Below are 24,968 nucleotides of genomic sequence, written 5' to 3' on the forward strand. Positions count from 1 at the left end.
AGGGAGTTGAATTAAAAGGGGTCCGATATTGCAGTCAGCGGAAAACGAACAGCGCTCACCCTTCATTACACCTACACTTGCCACAGATTTTCTGTTGGATTTTGCACTGGAAATTGCGGTCATTAGAGAGTCAAAACAGCACGATGTCCTCTAGGGGGTTCTGGAACCTGTGTGCACAGGGCAAGCAACTGTGTCTCTCCTTAAGCAATCAGACTGAAGAATCCTTACTGAGCCACGCAGAGTCTAAATCAGGAAGTGTATGTTAGAATATTTAATTCAATAAAAAATCATGTACGAAAAGCAAAATAGAGAGGGGCAAAGAAAGATGAAATTAAGAGAGAGCTAGAGATAAAAGAGAAAGTAAGAAAAACTAAAAAGAAGTTTAAAAAAACTCTCCAGCAATGATTAAAATCTGAAAGAATGAGACTCCACACTTTTAAAAGTAGATTTTTCAGGCCTGAGAGGTAGTTTGATTAATTGAGACTTATCACGCTATCAAAATACACTGCCACATGAATGGACAAACCCTAACTTGTTCTAGCATGTTTAGCGAGCATTCTGTGGCTAAATGCACCAATTTCATACCATTGCACATGTGTGAACACAGAGGGCTGAATTTTAGCAGCGTGCCGCATTTCGCAGCGGCAGCTGTCATCTGAGCGGCCCGCTCGCGCAGATGCGCTATTGCTAAGCCCCTGTGATATTTTGCTCATTTAAATGGAGGGGGCGGAGCTGCTGCCCTCGATGACGTAAAAGGGGGCGGCTGCTCTGTCCCCGCAATGGTATCTGGCGCCATTTTTAAAGGGCTTCAAGCCCTTCAACCTCACTTCAATAATTAAAGGTGTCACTTCCCCAGAACCTGCTGAACAATTTTATTTCAACTTATTCTCTCCCACACCCCCTCATTGAGTACTCATGTATTACAGTGACATATTTCCCCCAAAAAAGAACCTTTTCATTTTGTGAACTTTCCCCCCGAACTTCAGAACCTTTGACCTCAACCCCTTTCCATCATCCCCACAACCAATCACAATAGTTCTCCCCTCTTTCCCCTCCTACCCTGAAATTTTTACTCCTCCCCCTCCCCACCAGTACCACGTCTCGGAATTCCGTATAGAGTTCCGAAGGTGCATGACAGTCATTTGGCAGCCGTAATATCGGCGAGGGATGACGGCCATTACAAGGTAAGTTGATTTGCATGTTGTTTTAAATAAAGGCCCATCCACCAAGTGGTGGTGGGTGGGGGGACGCGCACTGAGGCCTTGCCGCCAATAGCGGGCCTTCTTGGCGTTGGGTGTCATGGCGGGCCGCTCTTGCAAGTATTTTACGGCCCCTCCTCGCCACGACCCCCGACGTCGAGGGGCTGGTATAATTCATTCCAGAGTCTCTTGGTGAAGTACTGGTGTAGAGAAGCTTGTGGAGGAGTAGGGCAAATTGGACAGCAACTTCCTGATTTCCGTATTCAATTGTGGGTGTGCGGGTGCAGGAAATTTCTGTCTGATTTGCTCCTTAATAATGGTGAGTACTGATAGCCTGACTGTTATTCTCAATGCATAATCTAAGCCAGTGTCCCACAATGAACAAATGTGATTTTGAGTCCTTCTGTGATTTTTGTTATTTGTTCTGTATATCAGTTCTGCTCTTGTAATTCGTCCAAACTACATTCCCTGGCAAATCTCTTAGAATTTAGTGTTTTAAGAATAAGGAAGAATGAGAAACTGTTTTTGAGTACTTGCAGTTCTGATCTCCATGTTATGAAAAGGATATAGAGGCACTGGAGAATGTGCAAAGAAGATTCCCAAGAATGATACCAGAACAGAGAGGTTATCATTGTCAGGAAAGGCTTAGCAGGCTGGGACTCTACTCTGTAGAAAAGAGAAGGCTGAGAGGTGACCGGATAGAGGTCTTTAAAATTCTGAGAGGGTTTAATAAGGTAGGTGTAGCGAAGATGTTTCCACTTGTGGAGGAGTTCAGAACTAAGGGCCATATATATAAGGTAGTCATCAATAAATCCAATAGGGAATTCAGGAGAATTTACTTCTACCCAGAGAATGGTGAGAATGTGGAACTCGCTACCAAAAGGAGTAGTTGAGGCGAATGACATAGGTGCATTTAAGGGGAAGCTCGATAAACACGTGAGGGAGAAAGGAATAGAAGGATATGTTAATAGGGTGAAATGAAGTAGGGTAGAAGGAGGCTGGTGCAGAGCATAAATGCTAGCATAGACCAGATTGGTCGAATGGTCTGTTCCTGTGCTGTAAATTCAATGCAATTCTATGAAGCTAGTCAGATTTCTTTTTGATTATTTTTTACAATTGGTGTTGATGGGTAAAGCTCCCTCCTCAAGGACCTAGTCTGCCTCTGTTTCAAGTTTGATAATCGCTGACATTTTACCATTGGCTAGTCGCATGCTATCCTTGTTCACTTCCTAAATGAGAAAGAAATCTGACAACAAGGCAGTCAGTATCTAAACAAATTCATCTAACAGATCGACACAGCATATTCTGTATCAGTGGGGCCTTTCAGATATAAGTAAAAGATCCCACAACACTATTTTGAAGAGAAGGGGAGTCCTCCCTGGCATCCTGGCCAATATTTATCCCTCGACCAACAGCAGTAAAAATAGATGGATCTGGCAATTCTCGCGTTGCTTTTTGTACAAACAGTGCCTGCATTTCAAAAAGTATTTCATTGGCTGCACTGCACTTTGGGACGTACTGAGGTTGTGAAAGGTTCTGTATAAATGTCAGTCTTTCGTTCTAAAGTCAGTTATCAGGAGCACAGTGTTAGCTAGTGGGGTAGTCATTATGAGATTATACAGTAAATGTAATCTTTCCATGGAGTTTTGGCATTTTATACTTCAGAAGTTTCTTTGTGCACTTCAGATATAGGAGCAGTGCAGCAGGGGAAGCTCTTGAAGGAGAAAAATAATCACTTATGTGTGAAATCTGAAATGCCCATCTGGGCAGTAGATGTGTATGATGCTTCAGCAAATAATATTTATACAATCAGATCATTTTCTTGCAGCTGTGCTTTGGTTACAATATATGGATTCACAGTAGTGTAGGTACAGGAATAGGCTAGACAGCCCCTTGAGTCTCATTCTGATTGAATAATGATCAATCATTCAGTTCGATCATAGCTGATCAAAACCTCAACTTCATTTTACTGTCTTAACTCCATACCGTTGCTACCCTTATATAACAACAACCATATCACTCTCAGCCCTGAAAAATTCAATCGATCCCCAGCATCTGCAACCTTCTGGGGAAGAGTTTCGAATTTCCACTTGCCTTTGTGTGGAAAAGATGTTTCCAGCGTTCACTTCTGAATGGCCTGGCTCGAATTTTCCGCTGGGCCCTCCTTGTTCTAGATCCACCCACAAGAGGAAATAGGTTCTTTGTAGTTACCTTGTTGAATCCCTTTATCATTTTAAACACCTCAATTAGACATCCCCACCCAACCATCTAAAGCTGAGGAAGTACAGGTCAACCTGTCCTCATGATTTTGTTCTTTAAGCCCCGGTATAATTGTGGTGAATCTGCACTGTATCGATTCCATCCATAATGTATATCATTCCGACCAAGTGAGAAAGAGGTCTAGGGTTCCCTCTAAGCCTTCACCTGGTCTAACTGTAACTGCATTTAATTTTAAACACACCATTTTCTTTAGCTCTCCCTTAGTGAATCCTTGCTCACCGCTTTCCAATTATAAGATAAAGAAACCAGCACAAATAGGCTTTCTTGGGTTTAAAGAAGAAAAGTTGAAACATAATCAACTTAAACGCAAATTCGGTTATCACTTACGGATACACGACGCACCCATGCTCGCATGCAAACGCGATACGCACATGCAGATCGAGACAGAAAGAAAACAGAGGAAATAAAGTGGAAAAGCTTGAGGCAATATTTGAGGAGGTTTTTGTTACAGTTCTTCGAGCTCACTGTAGAGTCCTTGATAGGTAGATCTTGCTTTCCTTTGCGGCCCAATATTCTTCTTAAACCTTGTTTGCTGTAGGAGACTTTTCTCTCTTGGGGTTCATGTGACTTCAGTGGATTCAGAGTCTTGTGAGAAAGAGATGGGAGCAGGCAGACAGGAGCGGCTGTGGCGAGCCAGCCAGGAGAGAGCTTCTCAGTCCAGGAGCGTCTGCTTTCTGCCCAAACTGTTGGTACAACTTCAAAAAACTCAGGTTGCCCAGCAGATTAGTCATGTGACTAGCTGGTTTGACCATGTCCGTTTGTGTATTCGGCCATCTTAGCAGTCAACCTGGAATGCAGGCTCCCCCAACTTCAACGTCTGGTGATCAAAAGTCCATTGTGGGTTGAATGTGTCAGGGAATGGTCCTTTGTCCTTTCCAAACACTGTCTGTTAATATGCAAATATTTTTCCAGCCACGGATGATCTGTTTAACAAGTCCTTTCTTCACTCCAGTAACAGTTTAAAATCAAATTGATGTGCCTCATCCTTGGCAGGTGGGGCCCTAGCATGATACCTCCACACCCAGCGGAATGAAATGAGATTTGAAAAAAGCACATTTCATTAAAAGGGTCAAGAGAAAAATATAAGATACAGAAAAAAAAACATGCATTTCTCTCATTCTTTAGAAATCCTAAAACTTTTTAAATCGCCCCTTTTTAGGCATCCCAATAAACATGTGGTTCTTTTTTGGGGATGTTTCTCTTCCATTTGCTCATTTCCATGGCTGCCTAGGGTCTTTGTTCCTGCTGAGGTAATTTTTTTCAGGAGAGTCAGTAGTGGGCGGGTCTATCCTGAACTCCCTTTCAGTGCTTTGCTGAGACGTGCAAAGGCTTTTGAATTTTGGGGGATGGGTGGTTTTCTTTTTTCTGACTGTGGGGGAGGATTCTTTGCCAATCTCCCCTTTGTCCTCTGGGACACTCCTGCCTGCAGCTATTTGTGCAGAATCTATTGCACTCCCCTCTGGGACTTCAACTAGGTGAGGCATCACCCTCACAGTTTCTCTGCACCCTAGAGGTCTTTCTTTGTCTCTGCACATTCCTGTAAATGCTATTAGCAACTCTGGTGGGGCGCTTCCAGTGTCTGCATTTACCTAGGAGGATGCGGGATCTAACCTTTCACATTTTTCCGGGTTGGCTGACTGGATAGTAGGGGTATTCATCTGGGATTCTTCCCAGACTTCTTTTAACCTGCCCTCTTGGTCACTTTTTCCCCTTCTCTTTCTAAACTTTTGCCAGCCGCGTGTCTGCCTGTCCCCTTTTGTTCTCAGCGGGGGTCCCTTACAGTTCACCAGCCCTCTGCTGAGGATCCTCCTAACACCGGTACAGGATTTAGGGGTGCAGGTTTCACTGTAGGTTGGGGTTTTCCCTCAACCTGGCACATGTGGCAACTCCTGCAGTACTCCACCACATCTTTGTGGAGTTTTGTCCAGTCAAACTGCTGTCTTATGCGAGCTTTGGTCTTTCATATACCAGCATGTACAGTCACTGTAGTCTCATGGGCCCTTCTTAATATTTCTTTCCGGTACCTCTGTGGCATCACTAACTGGTGAACTACTGTCCACTCCTTGCTCTCAGGTCTGTGAGGAGAACTCAATTTCCTCATCAGTACCTCATTCTTTAAATAACAGCAATCAGGGACTCCCTCTGCTTCACTTTCAGACTGGGCAGTCTGTGCTAACTCTCACAATACTGGGTCAACTCACTGAGCCTCAGCTAGGGAAAATCTATTTAATTCATTCCCTGGGTCTCCTAACTTTCCAAAGAAAGTCTCAGACAGGCAAACTTGGTCATCTGCCTGCAGTGCCAATTCAGTCTCCTCTGGGGGAGCTGGTTTGATCATGGCCTGATTCACTACACATTCAGGGAAACTGCAAGGGTCCGATTCCTGCCACTCTCTGACCTCCTGCAGTCTTTCTCTCACTACTGGGGGGGCTACCACCTTCACCCCCGCCAGATCATTACCTAAGAGCAGGTCAACCCCGTGCACAGGCAAACTAGGGACAATCCCTACGGTCACCGGTCCCGAAACTAGGTCGCACTCCAGGTGCACCCGGTGTACAGGTACAGGCATACACTGCCCTCCAATACCATTCACCACCATTCTGGTATTCACTGCACTCTGGGGGAAAGGTCAGGTCTTTTCCCAGTAAAAGAGATCTAGTGGCCCCTGTGTCCCTGAAAATTACCAAGGGCTTGCTTGCTCCACTCGAGGGGTATGGGGTTACTTTCCCTTCAAACACAAAACCCTGATCACCTTCAGGAATCCTACTAACTTTTCCAGCTCTTGCAGTAGTAAACTTCGAGGGTCTCACTCTTACTGCAGTTAAAGTCACAGCTTGTTCTGCTGTGCTTTCCATCAGGGTATCATCTTCACTGAGCAGGTGTGCCCTGATTAACCCTACAGGTTTTCCCTTTAGTTTCCAGCAGTCAGCTTTTAAATGCCCTGCTTTATTACAATAGAAGCATACAGGTCTCCGGGTCTCATTCCTGCTCAAAGCACATTCCTTTTTGCTAGAGGAGGGCCATCTGTATCTCCTGCTTTCCTTTCTCTCCCAGGACTGCTTGGGCTCCGATCACCTTCCCACCCTTTGTCCCTTTCGGATTTGTGGGGGTGATTAGGAAAGGTTCTTCCCTGGGAAACAGACTTATAAATTAAAGCAAACTCATCGGCCAGAATGGCCGCTTGCTGGGCTCTCTGGCCCCCCTGCTCCTCTACATGGGTCTTTATGGAGAGTCGGAGAGAGTTTTTTAATTCCTCTAACAGAATTACTTCTCTGAGATTCTCATAGCTGAGCTGTACTTTAAGAGCCTTCAGCCACTGGTCAAAAGCCAGCTGATTACTTCTTTCAAACTCCAGATAAGTTTGATTAGCTTGCTTCTTGAGGGTTCTAAACATTTGGCAATAAAAAAAACATAGAAAATAGGATCAGGAGTAGGCCATTCGGCCCTTCAGGCCTGCTCCGCCATTCAAAAAAGATCATGGCTGATAGTCTAATTCAGTACCCTGTTACCTCTTTTTCCCCATATCCTTTGATCCCTTTGGCATTGAGAAATATATCTATCTCCTTCTTGAATATATTTAATGATTTGGCCTCCACTGCCTTCTGCGTTAGAGAATTCCACAGGTTCACCACCCTCTGAGTGAAGAAATTTCTCCTCATCTCGGTTCTAAATGGTATATCCCATATCCTGAGACTGTGACTTCTGGTTCTGGACTCCCCAGCCATCGGGAACATCCTCCCTGCATCTAGCCTGTCCAGTCCTGTTAGAATTTGATAGGTTTCTATGAGAACCCCTCTCATTCCTTCTAAACTCCAGTAAATACAGACCTAGTCGACCTAATCTCTCCTCATACGTCAATGTTGCCATCCCAGAAATCATCCTAGTAAATCTTCTTTGCACTCCCTCCATAGCAAGAACATTCTTCCTCAGATAAGGAGACCAAAACTGCACACAATACTCCAGATGTGGTCTCACCAAGGCCCTGTATAACTGCAGTAAGACATCCTTGCTCCTGCCTTTGACAAGGCAGACTGGTACAAAAGGTGAAGTCAAACGGCATCAGAGGGGAGCTGGCAAGATGGATACAGAACTGGCTCGTTCAAAGAAGACAGAGGGTAGCAGTGGAAGGGTGTTTTTCTGAATGGAGGGATGTGACTAGTGGTGTTTGTAGTATATATAAATGATTTGGAGGAAAATGTAGCTGGTCTGATTAGTAAGTTTGCGGACAACACAAAGGTTGGTGGAGTTGCGGACAGTGATGAGGATTGTCAGAGGATACAGCAGGATATAGATCGGTTGGAGACTTGGGCGGAGAAATGGCAGATGGAGTTTAATCCGGACAAATGTGAGGTAATGCATTTTGGAAGGTCTAATGCAGGTGGGAAGTATACAGTAAATGGCAGAACCCTTAGGAGTATTGACAGGCAGAGAAATCTGGGCGTACAGGTCCACAGGTCACTGAAAGTGGCAATGCAGGTGGATAAAGTAGTCAAGAAGGCATATGGCATGCTCGCCTTCATTGGTCGGGGCATAGAGTATAAAAATTGGCAAGTCATGCTGCAGCTGTACAGAACTTTAGTTAGGCCACACTTAGAATATTGCGTGCAATTCTGGTCGCCACACTACCAGAAGGACGTGGAGGCTTTGGAGAGGGTACAGAAGAGGTTTACCAGGATGTTGCCTGGTCTGCAGGGCATTAGCTATGAGGAGAGTTTGGATAAACTCGGATTGTTTTCACTGGAACGACGGAGGTGGAGGGGCGACATGATAGAGGTTTACAAAGTTATGAGCGGCATGGACAGAGTGGATAGTCAGAAGCTTTTTCCCAGGGTGGAAGAGTCAGTTACTAGGGGACTTAGGTTTAAGGTGAGAGGGGCAAAGTTTAGAGGGGATGTGCGAGGCAAGTTCTTTACACAGAGGGTGTTGAGTGCCTGGAACTTGTTGCCGGGGGAGGTGGTGGAAGCAAGTACCATAGAGACGTTTAAGAGGCATCTTGACAAATACATGAATAGGATGGGAATAGAGGGATATGGACCCCGGAAGTGCAGAAGGTTTTAGTTTAGGCATCAAGATCGGCATAGGTTTGGAGGGTGGAATGGCCTGTTCCTGTGCTGTACTGTTCTTTGTTCTTCGTACTCAAATCCTCTTGCAATGAAGGCCAACATACCATTCACCTTCCTAATTGTTTGCTGCACCTGAATGCTTGCTTTCAGTGACTGGTGTACAAGGACACCCAGGTCTCGTTGCACCTCCCCCTTTCCCAATCTATCACCATTCAGATAATAATCTGCCTTTCTGTTTTTACAACCAAAGTGAATAACCTCACATTTATCCACGTTATACTGCATCTGCCATGCATTTGCCCACTCACCCAACATGCCCAAATCACATTTGTATCCTCCTCACAGCTCACTTTACCTCCCTCAGCTTTGTGTCGTCTGCAAACTTGGAAATATTACATTTACTTCCCTCACCCAAGTCATAATATATATTGTGAATAGCTGGGGCCCAAGCACTGATTCCTGCGGTACTCCACTAGTCACTGTCTGCCACCCGGAAAAAGACCCGTTTATTCCTACTCTCTGTTTCCTTTCTGTCAACCAATTCTCAATCCATGCCAGTATATTACCCCCAATCCCATGTGCTTTAATTTTGTACTCGAACCCCTTATGTGGGACCTTATCAAAAGCTTTCTGAAAATCTAAATACACCACATCCACTGCTTCTCCCTTATCCATTCTACTAGTTACATCCTCACAAAACTCCAGTAGATTTGTTAAGCATGATTTACCTATCATAAACCCATGCTGATGTTGAAAATAAAAACAGAAAGTGCTGGAAAAACTTAGCAGGCCTGGCAGCATCTGTGGAGAGAGAAGTAGAGTTAACGTTTCAGGTCAGTGACCGTTCTTCGGAACTGGCAGATATAAGAAATGTAAAAGATTTTAAGCTAGTAAAGCGGGGCTGGGGCAAGAGATAACAAAAGAGGTGTTGATAGGACAAGGAATAGCTGACCAGAAGGTCATGGAGCAAAGGCAAACAATATGTTATTGTATATGAGATTGGACTTCCATTGTGAAGAGGAGGCAGTTGGGACCAGGAAACTGGAAATTGTCAAAATGATGTAGGGCGTCAAAAGAGTCACGGATGTAGGTGGAAAGAGACTGGACCAGCGGAGAAAAGATAGAGTCAAGATAGGAAGAAATAAGTTCAGTGGGGCAGGAACAGGCTGACACAATGGGTCTGCCAGGACAATCCTGTTTGTGGATTTCGGGAAGGAGGTAGAAGCGAGCTGTCTGGGGTTGCGAGACTATGAGGTTGGATGCTTTAGAGGGAAGATCTCCAGAGGAGATGAGGTCAGTGACATTTCTGTGGACAGTCGCTTGATGTTCGTTGGTGGGGTCATGGTCCAGGGGGAAGTAGGTAGAAGTGTCTGAGAGTTGGCGCTGAGCCTTTACAAGGTAGAGGTCGGTACACCAGACAACAACAGCACCACCCTTGTCTGCAGGTTTGATGACAATGTCGGGGTTAAACATGAGAGAACGGAGTGAGGCAAGTTCAGAGGGGGACAGGTTAGAGTGAGTGAGGGGAGGGCAGAGAAATTGAGACGACCAATGTCTCGCCGACAGTTTTCAATGAAGAGATCAAGAGCGGGTAAGAGGCCGGGGGAGGGGTCCAGGTAGAGGGAGAATGCTGGAGGCGGGTGAATGGGTCCGCTGGTCAGGGGGAGGACTCCTGGTCAAAGAAGTGAGCCCGGAGACGGAGGCGACGGAAGAAGAGCTCAACGTCATGCCGAGCACGAAATTCATTGAGGTGGAGGCGTAAGGGGATAAAACGGAGTCCTTTGCTGAGTACAGAACGTTCAGCGTCAGAGAGGGGGAGGCCAGAGGGTATAGTGAATATGCGGCAAGGGGTCAGATCAGAAGGGGTGGGGTCAGAGGGAAGTGAAGAGGAAGAAGGATCTGGAGGGGCATTAGTCCCCATCAGCTGCAGGAGCTTGTGTTCCTTCACACCTGACAGGAAGAAAAAAAGTTTTTTGTTAATACGTCGGATAAGACAAAGGATAAAATGAACCTGCGGAGTAGAACAGCTTTGAGATAAGGTGAGGCAGTGTTTCTGGAGAAAGAGGTCCAGTGTGTACATGTGGCGGCGCATAGCACTGAGTGTGGATCTCAGGATGTGGTGAGAACAGCAGTCCAAGGAACGTTGTATTTCTCAGAAATACCTGTAATCCTGGGTGAATTCAAAACATGATGGGTGAAACTGCAGTTGGAATCCACGTGGAATAAGTCGGAGCCAGAGACAGTCACTGAGGAAGGAGATGTGGCTGTGAAAACGAGTTTTGGTAGACACTTTATCAAACACCGAGAGGGAAATAGAAAGCAATGAAGGTGTACAAGGTAAAAGAGAGAAACGAAAATCCCGTCAGAAAGAAGAGCAGAACTTGTTCAAGGTAGGCATTCCTGGAAGAGAAGTGGCAGTGAATTAAACACTAAAATAAAAGCAAAATACTGCAAATGCTGGAAAACTGAAATAAAAACAGAAAGTGCTGGAAAAACTCAGCAGGCCTGGCAGCATCTGTGGAGAGAGAAGCAGAGTTAACGTTTCAGGTCAGTGACCCTTCATCAGAACTGGCAGAAATAAGAAATGTAAAAGATTTTAAGCAAATAAAGTGGGGGTGGGGCAAGAGATAACAAAAGAGAAGGTGTTGATAGGACAAGGTCACAGAATAGCTGACCAGAAGGTCATGGAGCAAAGGCAAACAATATGTTAATGGTGTGCTGAAAGATAAAGTATTAGTACAGATAGGGTATTAATGGACTGAAATCCCATTTCCAGGCTATCACATCCTTTATGATAGACTCCAGCATTTTCCCCACTACTGATGTAAGGCTCACTGGTCTGTCGTTCCTTGTTTTTTCTTCCTCCTTTTTTAAATAGTGGGGTTACATTTGCCACCCTCCAATCTGTAGGAACTGCACCAGAGTCTATAGAATTTTGGAAGAAGACCACCAATGAATCCACTATTTCCAGGGCCACTTCCTTTAGTACTCTGGGATGTAGATTATCAGGCCCTGGGGATTTGTCAGCCTTTAACCCCATTAATTTCCCTAGTACTATTTTTTTTTACTAAGACTGATTTCCTTCAGTTAATCCCTCTCATTAGTCCTTTGGTTCCCTAACATTTCTGGGAGGTTATTTGTGTCCTCCTTTGTTAAGGCAGAACCAAAGTATGTGTTTAATTGTTCTGCCATTTCTTTGTTCCCCATTATAATTTCCTCCATTTCTGACTGTAAGGGACCTAATTTGTCTTCACTAATCTTTTTCTCTTCACATATTTATAGAAGCTTTTACAGTCAGCTTTTATGTTTCCAGCAAGTTTACTCTTATACTCTATTTTCCCCCGTTTAATCAACCTCTTTGTCCTCCTTTGCTGAATTCTAAACTGCTCCTAATCAGAGTCGTACAGCATAGAAACAGGCCCTTCGGCCTACCACGTCCATGCCGACCATAATGCCTATCTATACTAATCCCACCTGCCTGCATTAATTCCATATCCCTCAGTGCCTTGCTCATTCAAGTACCTGTCCAGGTGCCTCTTAAATGTCGCTACTGTTTCTGCCTCTACCACCTTCTCAGGCAGATCATTCCAGATACCCACTATTCTTTGTGTGAAAAATTTACCCCTTTGATCCCCTTTAAACCTCCCCCCTCTCACCTTAAATCTATGCCCTCTAGCTTTAGTCACCCTTACCATGGGAAACAGACTCTGGCTATCTAACCTATCTATGCCTCTCATAATTTTATATACCTCTATCATGTCCCCTCTTAGCCTCCTTCACTCCAGGGAAAACAGACCCAGCCTTTCCAATCTCTCTTTATAACTCAAGCCCTCCATACCAGGTCTCAACTGGCCATTTTAGCTGCCTTGCCAGTTTCTCAAAGGACACAAACATGCTTCTACATCCTCCTTGTGAATCTTTTCTGCACCCTCTCTAGTTTAATCACATCTTTCCTGTAGTGCGGCGACCAGAACTGCACACAGTACTCCAAATGCGGCCTAACCAACGTTATGTACAACTGTAACATGACGTCGCAACTCTTGTACTCAGTGCCTCGGCCGATGAAGGCAAGCATGCCATATGCATTCTTCACCACCCTGTCTACCTGTGTTGCCACTTTCAGGGAACTATGGACTTGCTCTCTGCTAAACAACACTCCCATTCACTGTATATTTCCTGCCCTGGTTTAACTTCCCAAAATGCATCACTTCACACTTGTGAATCCTCAGACTTGCTGCTTCTTCTGGCAATTTTATGTGCCTCCTCTAATACTATCCCTAATTTCTTTTGTAAGCCATGGTTGAGCCACCTTTCTGGTTTTATTTTTGCGCCAGACAGGAATGAATAATTGTTGTAATTCATGCACATGTTCTTTAAATATTGTCCATTGCCTATCCACCGTCAACACTTTTAGTAAAGTTCCCCAATCTACCATGGCCAACTCACGCCTCATACTTTCATAGTTTCCTTTATTTAGATTCAGGACCCTAGTTTCGGATTCAACTACTTCACTCTCCGTCTTAATGAAGAATTCTATCATGTTATGGTTGCTGCTCCCCAAGGGACCCCGCACAACAAAATTGTTAATTAATCCTTTCTCATTTCACAATACCCAGTCTAGGATAGCCTGTTCTCTAGTTGTTTCCTCAACGTATTAGTCTAAAAAACCATCACGTACACACTCCAGGAAATCCTCCTCCACAGTATGATTGATAATTTGGTTTGACCAATCTATGTGTAGATTAAAGTTACTCATGATTTAAAGTTGTACCCTTATTTCCTGTTTAATGCCATATCTTACATTTCCACTACTGTTTGGGGGCCTATAGACAACCGCCACCAACATTTTCTGCCCCTTGGTAGGCTTCGAGTACTAACTCATATGCCCCGAGAATAGCATTTTTGTTCAGTTCAGAATTTGAAGAACTTTCATCTGGCAACAGGGAATAAACCACATGGGCTTTTCCAGTTAGCTTGCTTTGTAGTAAAAGAGGCCAGGTCTCAACTGGCCATTTTAGCTGCCTTGCCAGTTTCTCAAAGGACACAAACATGCTTCTACATCCTCCTGATTGAATTTTGGAATTAATTGAACTAGTTTTAACAATTTTCTCCCCAGCCCTGCATTATGCTGCTCCATATTGGCCATGCTTTCATTGAGGTTACCCTGTTGACCCCTAGTTAACTCAAGCCACTTCAACTCTCTTCGCATTTCTTCGGAATATTCTTTCTCTCTCTCTCTCCTCAAATTTAAGTTTCCTGTGTTCCAATTGTATCTTTACTCACAATACCCTGTCAGAGTCTGCTTCTAACCCTGTTTCTTCTTCTTCAGATTCAAGGGAAAAATAGTTGGCCACTAGCTTTAGGAGTTCAGACTTCCTAGCATTGCCACATACAGTGAACCCACACTGCTCATCCATTTTCTTCAACTCCTCCATAGACAGTGCTTTTAACTTATCCCAAGTTACTTCACCCTAGCTTGGAGAGCTATCAGCTTTAGTTGCAGACATGTTCGTATTCAAGCACACACAACCTGGGTACTGCCTGTGCAGAGTTTGCAAGTTCTCCCTGTGACCACGAGGGTTTTCGCCGAATGCTCTGGTTTTCTCCCACAGCCAAAGACTTGCAGGTTGATAGGTAAATTGGCTTTTGTAAATTGCCCCTAGTTTAGGTAGGTGGTAGGAGAATGGTAGGGAATATAGGATTAATGTAGGGTTAGTATAAATGTGTGGTTGTTGGTCGGCACAGACTCGGTGGGCCGAAGGGCCTGTTTCAGTGCTGTATCTCTCTATGACTATGACAACCACAAGAAAACTTGTATTGAAATCTTGTTCTTTTTTTGGTTGGGAACAATTTGGCTTTACACTTCCAATTTCTCTCGTATGTCTGTGGGTCAATTCCGGACGCTAGCACCCAAATTTCTGTTACAACCAGGACTAAAAGGTGTCTGGGGCTCCCTCTCAACCTTCACCTGGTCTTACTGAAACAGCGTTTAATTTCAAACACACCATTTTTTTTAACTCCCCCTTAGTGAGTCCTTGTTCACTGCTTTCCAATTATAAGGCAAAGAAAATAGCACAAATAGGCTTTCTTAGGTTTAAAGAAGAAAAGTTGAAATTTATTGAAACTTAAACTCTATTTCGGTTAAAGCCTACGGATACACGACGTGCCCACGCTAGCATGCATACACAATACATACATGCAGATCGAGACAGAAAGAAAACAAATGAGATAAAGTGGGAAAGTTTGAGGCAATATCTGAGGAGGTTTTTTTGTGTTACGGTTCTTCGAGCTCACTGTAGAGTCTTTGATTGGTAGATCTTGCTTTTGGTTGCGGCCCAATATTCTTCTTAAACCTTGTTTGCTGCAGGAGACTTTTCTATCTTGGGGTTCATGTGTCTTCAATGGATTCAGAGTCTTGTGAGAAAGAGATGGGAGCAGGCAGACAGGAGCGGCTGTGGCGAGCCAGCCAGGAGAGAGCTTCTCAGTCCAGGAGCATTCTGCTTTCTGCCCAAACTGTTTGTACAACTTCAAAAAACTCAGGTTGCCCAGCAGGTTAGTCATGTGACTAGCTGGTTTGACCACGTCCATTTGTGTATTTGGCCATCTTAGCAGTCAGCCTGGAATGCGAGCTCCCCCACCTTCAACGTCTGGTGATCAAAAGTCCATTGTGGGTTGAATGTGTCAGGGAATGACTGCTTTGACTTTCCAAACACTTTCTGTTAATATGCAAATGCCTTTCCAGCCACGGCTGATCTGTTTAACGAGTCCTTTCTTCACTCCAGTGAGTTTAAAATCAATGTTCATGACGAAATTCATGTGCCTCATCCTTGGCAGGTGGGGGCCTAGCATGACAATATGATATATAGAGGTTTATTTGAAATGATTGCATTTAATGAAATTGACTCATTTTACCAATAAGGCATCCCTGAGGATCGGTCGAACAAATTAAAATGGATTAAATAAAAAAATCAGCCAAATTCATTGGCTGTCCTTACTTATTGTTTTGTAATCATGTACAGAACCTTTCCTGCATGTCAGAATACATTTTTTTAGTTGCTAATATCCAGTGAAGATTAGTGCAGTAATATCTATTTAGTATTATAGCTTGATGCTCTTTGTCTGTAATTAATATATTGTTTATTTAATATAGTCAGCTTTTAATTGGTTTAGGCTCAGACGGTGTTTATAAACCACTTAATTTGTTGCCTCAATCTTATATTATTTTATCTTTTATTACTGTTGACACAAAGCTTCTTGGATGACTAGGTGAGATGAATTTATGGTTTTGTTCCGTGTTTGAAAGCACAAATGTCAGCCTGGCGTGGTGGTAGCTGTCTCACCTCTGAGTTAGCAGGTTGTGGATTCCAGTCCTCCTTGAGCACAGTCCACCGCTGCTCTCAGGGAGTGCTGCATTGTCAGAGGTACTATCTCTGAGATGAAATGCCAAACTGAGGACCTGTCCAATTCTCAGGTGGTCATCAAAGATTTCCATGGCGTTATTTGGAGAAGTAATGGGACATTCTGCCAGTGTCTTGGTCATTTATCTGATTTTTGTTTGTGGGACCTTGCTATGTACAGATTGCCTGCTGAATTTGCCTACAGTGCAATGGAGGTGTTCGAAATCATGAGGGGTCTGGACAGAATAGGTAGGGACAAACTGTTTCCATTGGCAGAAGGTTAACGAATCAGAGGACACTGATGTAAGGTGATTGGCAAAAAAACAAGAGGTAACATGAGGAAAATATTTTTTCCATTAAATCCTGGCAGAAGGGCGGGGGGGCGGGTGGGGGGGTGTAAAGGGGCCCTTAAGTGACCGTCCAAAGGCCATTTAAGGGCCTCAGTTGGCCTCTGGACGGGAAGGCCGTCGTTGGCCTATCCCACCCCCAGCGGGATCGCTTAGCCACGGGGCAGTATCAGGCCCTCAGCCCCCCCCCCCACGCCCCCCAGCGTGATTCTAAGGACCACCCTGCCTCCAACCTGTCTCGGGGGACCCATAAAATCCTGCCCTAAAAATGTGAAGAGTAGAGTGAGAGAGACAGACTCAGAGAAATTTGACCAATAGCCTTGACATTTTTTGAGGAAGTATTATCCCAGGTGGACATTGTACCTAGCCTTTAGTAAACCTTGACACAAAAAGGCTGCTACACAATCTTAAGGCAGTCGATATTTTAGGTAAAACTGCTGGCTGAAAGTAAAAAAAAAACAATGATTACCAACTGGGGAGTGATATCAGGCTGGGGAGATGTACTGACTGGAATGTCCATAGTTGGGGCTTGGGCCCTAATATTTCTAATCGACATAAATCATCCCCGAGTTATCGAGTCATAGAGTCATTTGCGGCACAGAAGGAGGCCATTCGGCCCACTGAGTCCATGCCAGCCTTCAGAGGAGCAATGCAGTCAGTCCCACTCCTCCACTTGATCCCTGTAGCCCTGCAAGTTTATTTCCTTCAAGTGCCCATTCAATTTCCTTTTGAAATCATTGATTGTCTCTGGTTCTACCACCCTTGGGGCAAAATTGTTTACTGGAGCATCAATTGATTTTGATGAAACAGATTTGCAAATGCCACTGATATTGAATTGATGTGCTGCTCAGTGACAGCTCTCACACCGATGCCTCTGAAAGCTATCGGTTCAAGTCCCACTCCAGGAGCTTAAGCATAAAAATCAAAGTTGACACTTCATTGTGGTACTGAGGGAGTGCTGCACTATCAGAGGTGCTGTCTTTCAGATGTGACATTAAATTAAGACCCCTGTCCTCTCAGGTGGACATAAAAGTTCCTTTAGAGCTGTTTTGAAGAAGAGCAGGGGCGGTCTTCTCGGTGTCACAGCTGGTATTTATTCATCAACCAACATCACAAAAAAATCAGATGATCTGGTCATTATCACATTGCTGTTTGTGGGAGCTTGCTATGTGTAAATTATCTGCTGTATTCCTACATTACAACACGACTGCACTTCAAATGTACTTCACTGCTTGTAATGCACTTTGCGATGTCCTGTGGTTGTGAAAGGTGCCTTATAAATACAACTTTTTATTTTCAAAGCTGAGTAGAGTGTTACTGATTGAGAGAAAAAAAATGGAGGTGTCAAATTAGCTGGGAGAAAATATGAAAAAGAGATCTGGGGATGATGGATGCAACTGGAAACATGCCCAGCCATTATGAAGCACCAGTCAACAAATCAAATGGGATGCTGAATGCTTGTCAAATCAGTAGAGTGGAATTCTGAGGATATCAAACATACATTGCTTTGGTCCCATGTATACTGTGTTTAGTTCTGGTCATTGAGGCATAAGGATATATTCAGGTCTTAGAGGTTCACAGAGCACGGCCACGAGGCTGATCTCTCAATCTTGAGATAAAATTCAGGAGAAACTTCTTTACCCAGAAAGCGGTGAGAATGTGGAACTTGCTCCTAGTGTTCCCTGTAATATTTCGTTGTTGTAGGTGGCTGTTTTTTCAGTGTGTCGTCTGTTTAAATTTTTTGTGCAGCTGCACATGCACAGTATTTATCAGGGAACAAGGCCTGCGTGGTACCTTCCAGGCTGCTGTGTGGCTGCAGTAGAACGTAGCAGGAACATTGCTACTGCAGGGAGTAGTTCAGGCGAATAACAGACGCATTTAAGGGGGAAGCGAGATAAGTTCATAAGGGAGAAAGGAATGAAGGTTATGCTGATAGGGTGAGATGAAGAGGGGTGGGAGGAGGCTCATGTGGAAAATAAACACCAGCATGGACCAGTTGGGCCGAATGGCCTGTTTCTGTGCTGTAAAATCCTCTGTAATTCCAGTATCGAAGGATAACGTTTATTCTTAAACTCTTCAGTTTCGAGGTGAGACATGTGATGGGAACTTATAGAGCTATGAGGTAGTACATGGAATAAAAAAGTTAATCTGGGGCAATATTTCAGGCTTAAACACCACAGCAAGGCTGAGGATCATGAGTATAAACTAATAACAAAAGAAAGCTTATGGCTGATGTTGTTAAGATATATTAAGACCTGGAAAGAAGTTCTGAGCAGTGTAGAATAATGGAGGCAAAAACTCAAATTATTCAGAAAGCTGTGATGATGGGACCCTAGGTTTCTATGGAAAGATGAGTTACATGGGACATGATATAGTTATCTTTGTGATCTTTGATTATATCAAGAAATGACTAATGCTGATTTTCAAGTCATAATTTTGTTCATTTGTGTAACTTAGGTGAGCGCTACAGTAGTACAGCACACGTCAAAGGTAATACAAGATTCTTAAAATAAATTCAAGTAATAACCATTGTTGAAATTAACAAGCCAAGTACAACAACACATTGCTTATCAATTCCTATTTGTGGAGAATAACTAGTTCTCCCTGATACTGCTCCGAATATAATTTGGTTTATGACTGATCGTTTTTGAACCCATGATGATGTTTCTCTCCACACTGGGCATGTTTCTGTCTAAAATTCTGAAATGGTCCCAATGCAAGTAAGTTGAACGAAATCTTTAATTTAGTTCCCATTACCATCAGTAATTCAGCTGTTTCAATATCAAACCCATGTGATTTGTTGCCTCTCTGCATTATTTTAGCATCATTTTTTGCATGTCAGAATACATTTTACTAGTTACTAATATCAATCAATAAGGATTAGTGCAGTAATATCTGTTTAGAATTATAGCTTGATGTTTTTTGTCAGTAATTATTAGATTGTTTATTTAATATAGTCAGCCTTTAATTGGTTTAGGCTCATACAGTCTTTATAAGGCATGTAATTTACTGCCTCAATCCTAGATTATTTCATCTTTTATCACTGTTGACAGAAAGCTTCTTGGACGCAGGCGAGATGAATTTATGGTTGTCTTCCTGGTTCTAAAGCACAGTCACTGCCAAGTATCAGTCTGGCTCAGTGGTAGCCCTCTCACCTGAGTTAGGAGCTCATGGGTTCTCGCTCTGCACTGCTAACGTTTGCACAGAATATAGGCTGATATTCAGGATGTGATTATATGGCATGCGGTAAGTCCATTGAGGTGAAGAAGGAGCTGCGGGACCCGAGAGAAGTCCTGTGAAAAGGTGCCCCGAACACCCAAAACATCCACGAACGGCCCCCCCGGCCGCAACTTCAAAGCGCCCGCGGGAGATGGCTCGGAGAGCATCTGCAGCGCACTGTCGGCAATGCTGCATGCCTTTATTTAAACCACTGCAAAAAAAAAAACCCTTAGCAAATGTAATCACCTCTAAGTCTGCCAAATGATGCTTCACCTCCCGAAGGACGTGGATGAGCTTTCCGGACGTCGATGGTGGGCACTGAGGAAATGGCTTATTACCTGCACCAGATTCCACCCCCCCTCCCCCCCCCTTTACCCCCCTTCCACCCCCCTCCCCTTCCCTGCTCCACCCTCTCAGCTCACCCCCTCACAACCCCGTCCCAGCCCGCCCCCCCCTCGCACCATCTTCACCCCGCACCCCCTTCCCCTGCACCCCCCCCCTCCTCCCTCTACCCCTCCCCCTTGCATCCCCTCCTCCCACCGGCACCATCCTACACCTGTGTAGGGGCCCCAACAACCCCACTGCCTTGTGGGCGTCTCGGGAGAGACCAAGGCTAAGGGAGTAAACCCTAACAGAAAATCCGGAGCGGAACCCCGTAGGCGGTCATGTGTCACCTTTGGCATGTTTCCGGCAGTTCCTGCAGCCATACTGGTGCCAAACGTCGTGTCCTGCACTCCTTTGGACCCCACCAGAAAGGCCGAGAGGGGGGTTTTGACGACTGGGCAACTCTCAACCTCCATAAATTTGCCCAGGCATGCGCCATGGAGAGGTCACTCCATAGTTGCCTCACAGCGACTGAAACAACACGGAAGGCAGCAGTTACGGGTTATAAGTCCAGATAAATTGGCGTAGAAACTGGGCGCCACGGGTTGCCTTTGTCGGTGGGAGAGGTCATTGCACCTCACTGGACAGCTACCGCCCGCCTCAAACCGGGCAGCCCCCGGTCAATAAGGTTCTGTCCCGCCACAGTCTGCCTGCTTCAATGGGTGCTTGGAGCTCAGGGTCATTGCCCGAAAGGTGGACTGATACACCGCACCAAACAACATGAAAAAAGGAAAGAAGGTACCAGCCCTTCGCTTTGCAAGCTGGAACGTCAGAACTATGTGTCCTGGCCTGTCGGAAGACCTTACACAAATCAACGATTCTCGGAAGACCGCCATCATTAACAACGAGCTCAGTAGACTCAATGTGGACATTGCAGCACTTCAGGAGATTCGCCTCCCCGCGAGTGGCTCTCTAGCAGAGCAAGACTACACCTTCTTCTGGCAGGGCAGGGATCCTGAAGAACCAAGACAGCATGGAGTGGGCTTCGCCATCAGAAACTCCTTGCTCAGCATGATAGAGCCTCCCTCAAATGGCTCGGAACGCATACTGTCCATCCGACTGCTCACCACCTCTGGTCCAGTACACCTACTCAGCATCTATGCTCCAACACTCTGTTCCGCACCTGAAGCTAAAGACCAGTTCTATGAACAACTCCATAACATCATTAGCAGCATCCCCAACACCGAACACCTATTCCTGCTGGGGGACTTTAATGCCAGGGTTGGGGCCGACCATGACTCATGGCCCTCCTGCCTTGGGCGCTATGGCGTTGGAAGGATGAATGAGAACGGGCAGAGACTGCTTGAGTTGTGTACCTATCATAACCTCTGCATCACCAACTCGTTCTTTCACACTAAACCCTGTCACCAGGTTTCATGGAGGCACCCAAGATCACGTCGTTGGCACCAGCTAGACCTCATTGTCACAAGGCGAGCCGCCTTAAACAGTGTTCAAATCACACGCAGCTTCCACAGTGCGGACTGCGACACCGACCACTCCCTGGTGTGCAGCAAGGTTAGACTCAGACCAAAGAAGTTGCATCATTCCAAGCAGAAGGGCCACCCGCGCATCAACACGAGCAGAATTTCTCACCCACAGCTGTTACAAAAATTTCTAAATTCACTTGTAACAGCCCTTCAAAACACTCCCACAGGGGATGCTGAGACCAAGTGGGCCCACATCAGAGACGCCATCTATGAGTCAGCTTTGACCACCTACGGCAAAAGTGCGAAGAGAAATGCAGACTGGTTTCAATCTCATAATGAAGAGCTGGAACCTGTCATAGCCGCTAAGCGCATTGCACTTTTGAACTACAAGAAAGCCCCCAGCGATTTAACATCCGCAGCACTTAAAGCAGCCAGAAGTACTGCACAAAGAACAGCTAGGCGTTGCGCAAACGACTACTGGCAACACCTATGCAGTCATATTCAGCATGCCTCAGACACCGGAAACATCAGAGGAATGTATGATGGCATGAAGAGAGCTCTTGGGCCAACCATCAAGAAGATCACCCCCCTCAAATCTAAATCGGGGGACATAATCACTGACCAACGCAAACAGATGGACCGCTGGGTTGAGCACTACCTAGAACTGTACTCCAGGGAGAATGCTGTCACTGAGACTGCCCTCAATGCAGCCCAGCCTCTACCAGTCATGGATGAGCTGGACATACAGCCAACCAAATCGGAACTCAGTGATGCCATTGATTCCCTAGCCAGCGGAAAAGCCCCTGGGAAGGACAGCATTACCCCTGAAATAATCAAGAGTGCCAAGCCTGCTATACTCTCAGCACTACATGAACTGCTATGCCTGTGCTGGGACGAGGGAGCAGTACCCCAGGACATGCGCGATGCCAACATCATCACCCTCTATAAAAACAAAGGTGACCGCGGTGACTGCAACAACTACCGTGGAATCTCCCTGCTCAGCATAGTGGGGAAAGTCTTTGCTCGAGTCGCTCTGAACAGGCTCCAGAAGCTGGCCGAGCGCGTCTACCCTGAGGCACAGTGTGGCTTTCGTGCAGAGAGATCGACTATTGACATGCTGTTCTCCCTTCGTCAGATACAGGAGAAATGCCGTGAACAGCAGATGCCCCTCTACATTGCTTTCATTGATCTCACCAAAGCCTTTGACCTCGTCAGCAGACGTGGTCTCTTCAGACTACTAGAAAAGATCGGATGTCCACCAAAGCTACTAAGTATCATCACCTCATTCCATGACAATATGAAAGGCACAATTCAACATGGTGGCTCCTCATCAGAGCCCTTTCCTATCCTGAGTGGTGTGAAACAGGGCTGTGTTCTCGCACCCACACTTTTTGGGATTTTCTTCTCCCTGCTGCTTTCACATGCGTTCAAATCCTCTGAAGAAGGAATTTTCCTCCACACAAGATCAGGGGGCAGGTTGTTCAACCTTGCCCGTCTAAGAGCGAAGTCCAAAGTACGGAAAGTCCTCATCAGAGAACTCCTCTTTGCTGACGATGCTGCTTTAACATCTCACACTGAAGAATGCCTGCAGAGTCTCATCGACAGGTTTGCGTCTGCCTGCAATGAATTTGGCCTAACCATCAGCCTCAAGAAAACGAACATCATGGGGCAGGATGTCAGAAATGCTCCATCCATCAATATTGGCGACCACGCTCTGGAAGTGGTTCAAGAGTTCACCTACCTAGGCTCAACTATCACCAGTAACCTGTCTCTAGATGCAGAAATCAACAAGTGCATGGGTAAGGCTTCCACTGCTATGTTCAGACTGGCCAAGAGAGTGTGGGAAAATGGCGCACTGACACGGAACACAAAAGTCCGAGTGTATCAGGCCTGTGTCCTCAGTACCTTGCTCTACGGCAGCGAGGCCTGGACAACGTATGCCAGCCAAGAGCGACGTCTCAATTCATTCCATCTTCGCTGCCTTCGGAGAATACTTGGCATCAGGTGGCAGGTCTATATCTCCAACACAGAAGTCCTTGAAGCGGCCAACATCCCCAGCTTATACACACTACTGAGTCAGCGGCGCTTGAGATGGCTTGGCCATGTGAGCCGCATGGAAGATGGCAGGATCCCCAAAGACACATTGTACAGCGAGCTCGCCACTGGTATCAGACCCACCGGCCGTCCATGTCTCCGTTATAAAGACGTCTGCAAACGCGACATGAAATCGTGTGACATTGATCACAAGTCGTGGGAGTCAGTTGCCAGCATTCGCCAGAGCTGGCGGGCAGCCATAAAGACAGGGCTAAATTGTGGCGAGTCGAAGAGACTTAGTAGTTGGCAGGAAAAAAGACAGAGGCGCAAGGGGAGAGCCAACTGTGCAACAGCCCCAACAAACAAATTTCTCTGCAGCACCTGTGGAAGAGCCTGTTACTCCAGAATTGGCCTTTATAGCCACTCCAGGCGCTGCTTCACAAACCACTGACCACCTCCAGGCGCGTATCCATTGTCTCTCGAGATAAGGAGGCCCAAAAGATTATATGGGATGCTGCCACTTCCCTTTGAAATTTCATTGCATGTTTCCGATGCTGTTAGAAGCTGTCGTCTTAAAGTATCTGAAATACCAGGTCTTTGATATCCTTTTTGGGTTTGACTGAATTCGAAGTTTCATACCTGTTGCTTACGATTAATTTTTATTCAGTTACCACATCTCAGAATTATTGAATAGTCCACAGAGAGCACGCTAATGACGGACTCGCAATGCAATCAGTAGAGAAGCAGGCTCCAATAAGCAACAATTTTCAATGGAAAAGCACAATCGAAGAAGCGGAGTAAAATGTGCAGATGCAGATGCTGCGATACACAGGGTTTTGTGACCGGCGTGTGGGAGTATGTAAATGAGATAATGTATCAGTAAGATACTAGATATTGCATATTGTGTACATAATATAGAGGTTTTTTAATGCAGCAAAGAACAGCAAGTCACAGTTCTGGAAATTGTCAGTATTTATGATTACATGTTTCACAGAGAATACGAGTGATGTGACCAAAAAAGTAATAATGTGGTTGAGGTAGGATGTTAAGTTGCAAATGTAAGACAGTATTCAATGGAATATAAACCTCCACCTATGCCAGGCTTCCTCCTTAAGTGTTGACTGAGGATTTTGTTTTACTCAGATATCCATACAGGTTGCAGTCATCATGTACATACAGTAGAATGCCAAATATAAAAGCAAAATACTGCGGATGCTGGAAATCTGAAATAAAAACTCTGAAATAAGAACTCTGAAGAAGGGTCACTGACCTGAAACATTAACGTTGCTTCTCTCTCCACAGATGCTGCCACTCCTGCTGAGTATTTCTGGCATTTCTTGTTTTTATTTCAGTACAATGCCTACATGTTTTTGAATGAGGGAAGGAATGTAGCTGCTCTTCTGAAAGCTGGTGGGGAGGTGGTGACAAATAAAACTTATCACATATTGATAATATCTAAGTAAAAATTCATACCCAGGAGCAGCCCTGAGGTGTGTTTACAACTGGTAATAACAACATGCTTTTATATAGCACCTTTCATGTCCTAAAATATCTCAAGGAACTTCACAGGAGTGTTGTCAAACAAAATTTGACACCGAGCCACTTAGAGATATTTAGG

General features: G+C 45.1%; 1 protein-coding gene across 6 annotated transcripts in view; it reads left to right on the forward strand.

Annotated features, from left to right (window-relative positions):
• The window catches only part of khdrbs2 (KH domain containing, RNA binding, signal transduction associated 2), a 902,011-nt gene that overhangs the window by 2,845 nt on the left and 874,198 nt on the right, over positions 1 to 24,968 (forward strand). For 5 of the 6 annotated variants that reach the window (XR_010970474.1, XM_068020148.1, XM_068020149.1 and 2 more), the window contains exon 1: positions 1,062 to 1,184. The exons of the other annotated variant lie outside the window; for it this stretch is intronic. The gene's annotated coding sequence lies outside the window, so the exon portion shown is untranslated. Of the gene's footprint in view, positions 1 to 1,061; positions 1,185 to 24,968 lie in introns of those variants that run through there. 6 annotated transcript variants of the gene reach the window in all.

The sequence above is a fragment of the Heterodontus francisci genome, chromosome 3 (assembly GCF_036365525.1).
Source record: "Heterodontus francisci isolate sHetFra1 chromosome 3, sHetFra1.hap1, whole genome shotgun sequence".
NCBI classification, from domain to species: domain Eukaryota; kingdom Metazoa; phylum Chordata; class Chondrichthyes; order Heterodontiformes; family Heterodontidae; genus Heterodontus; species Heterodontus francisci.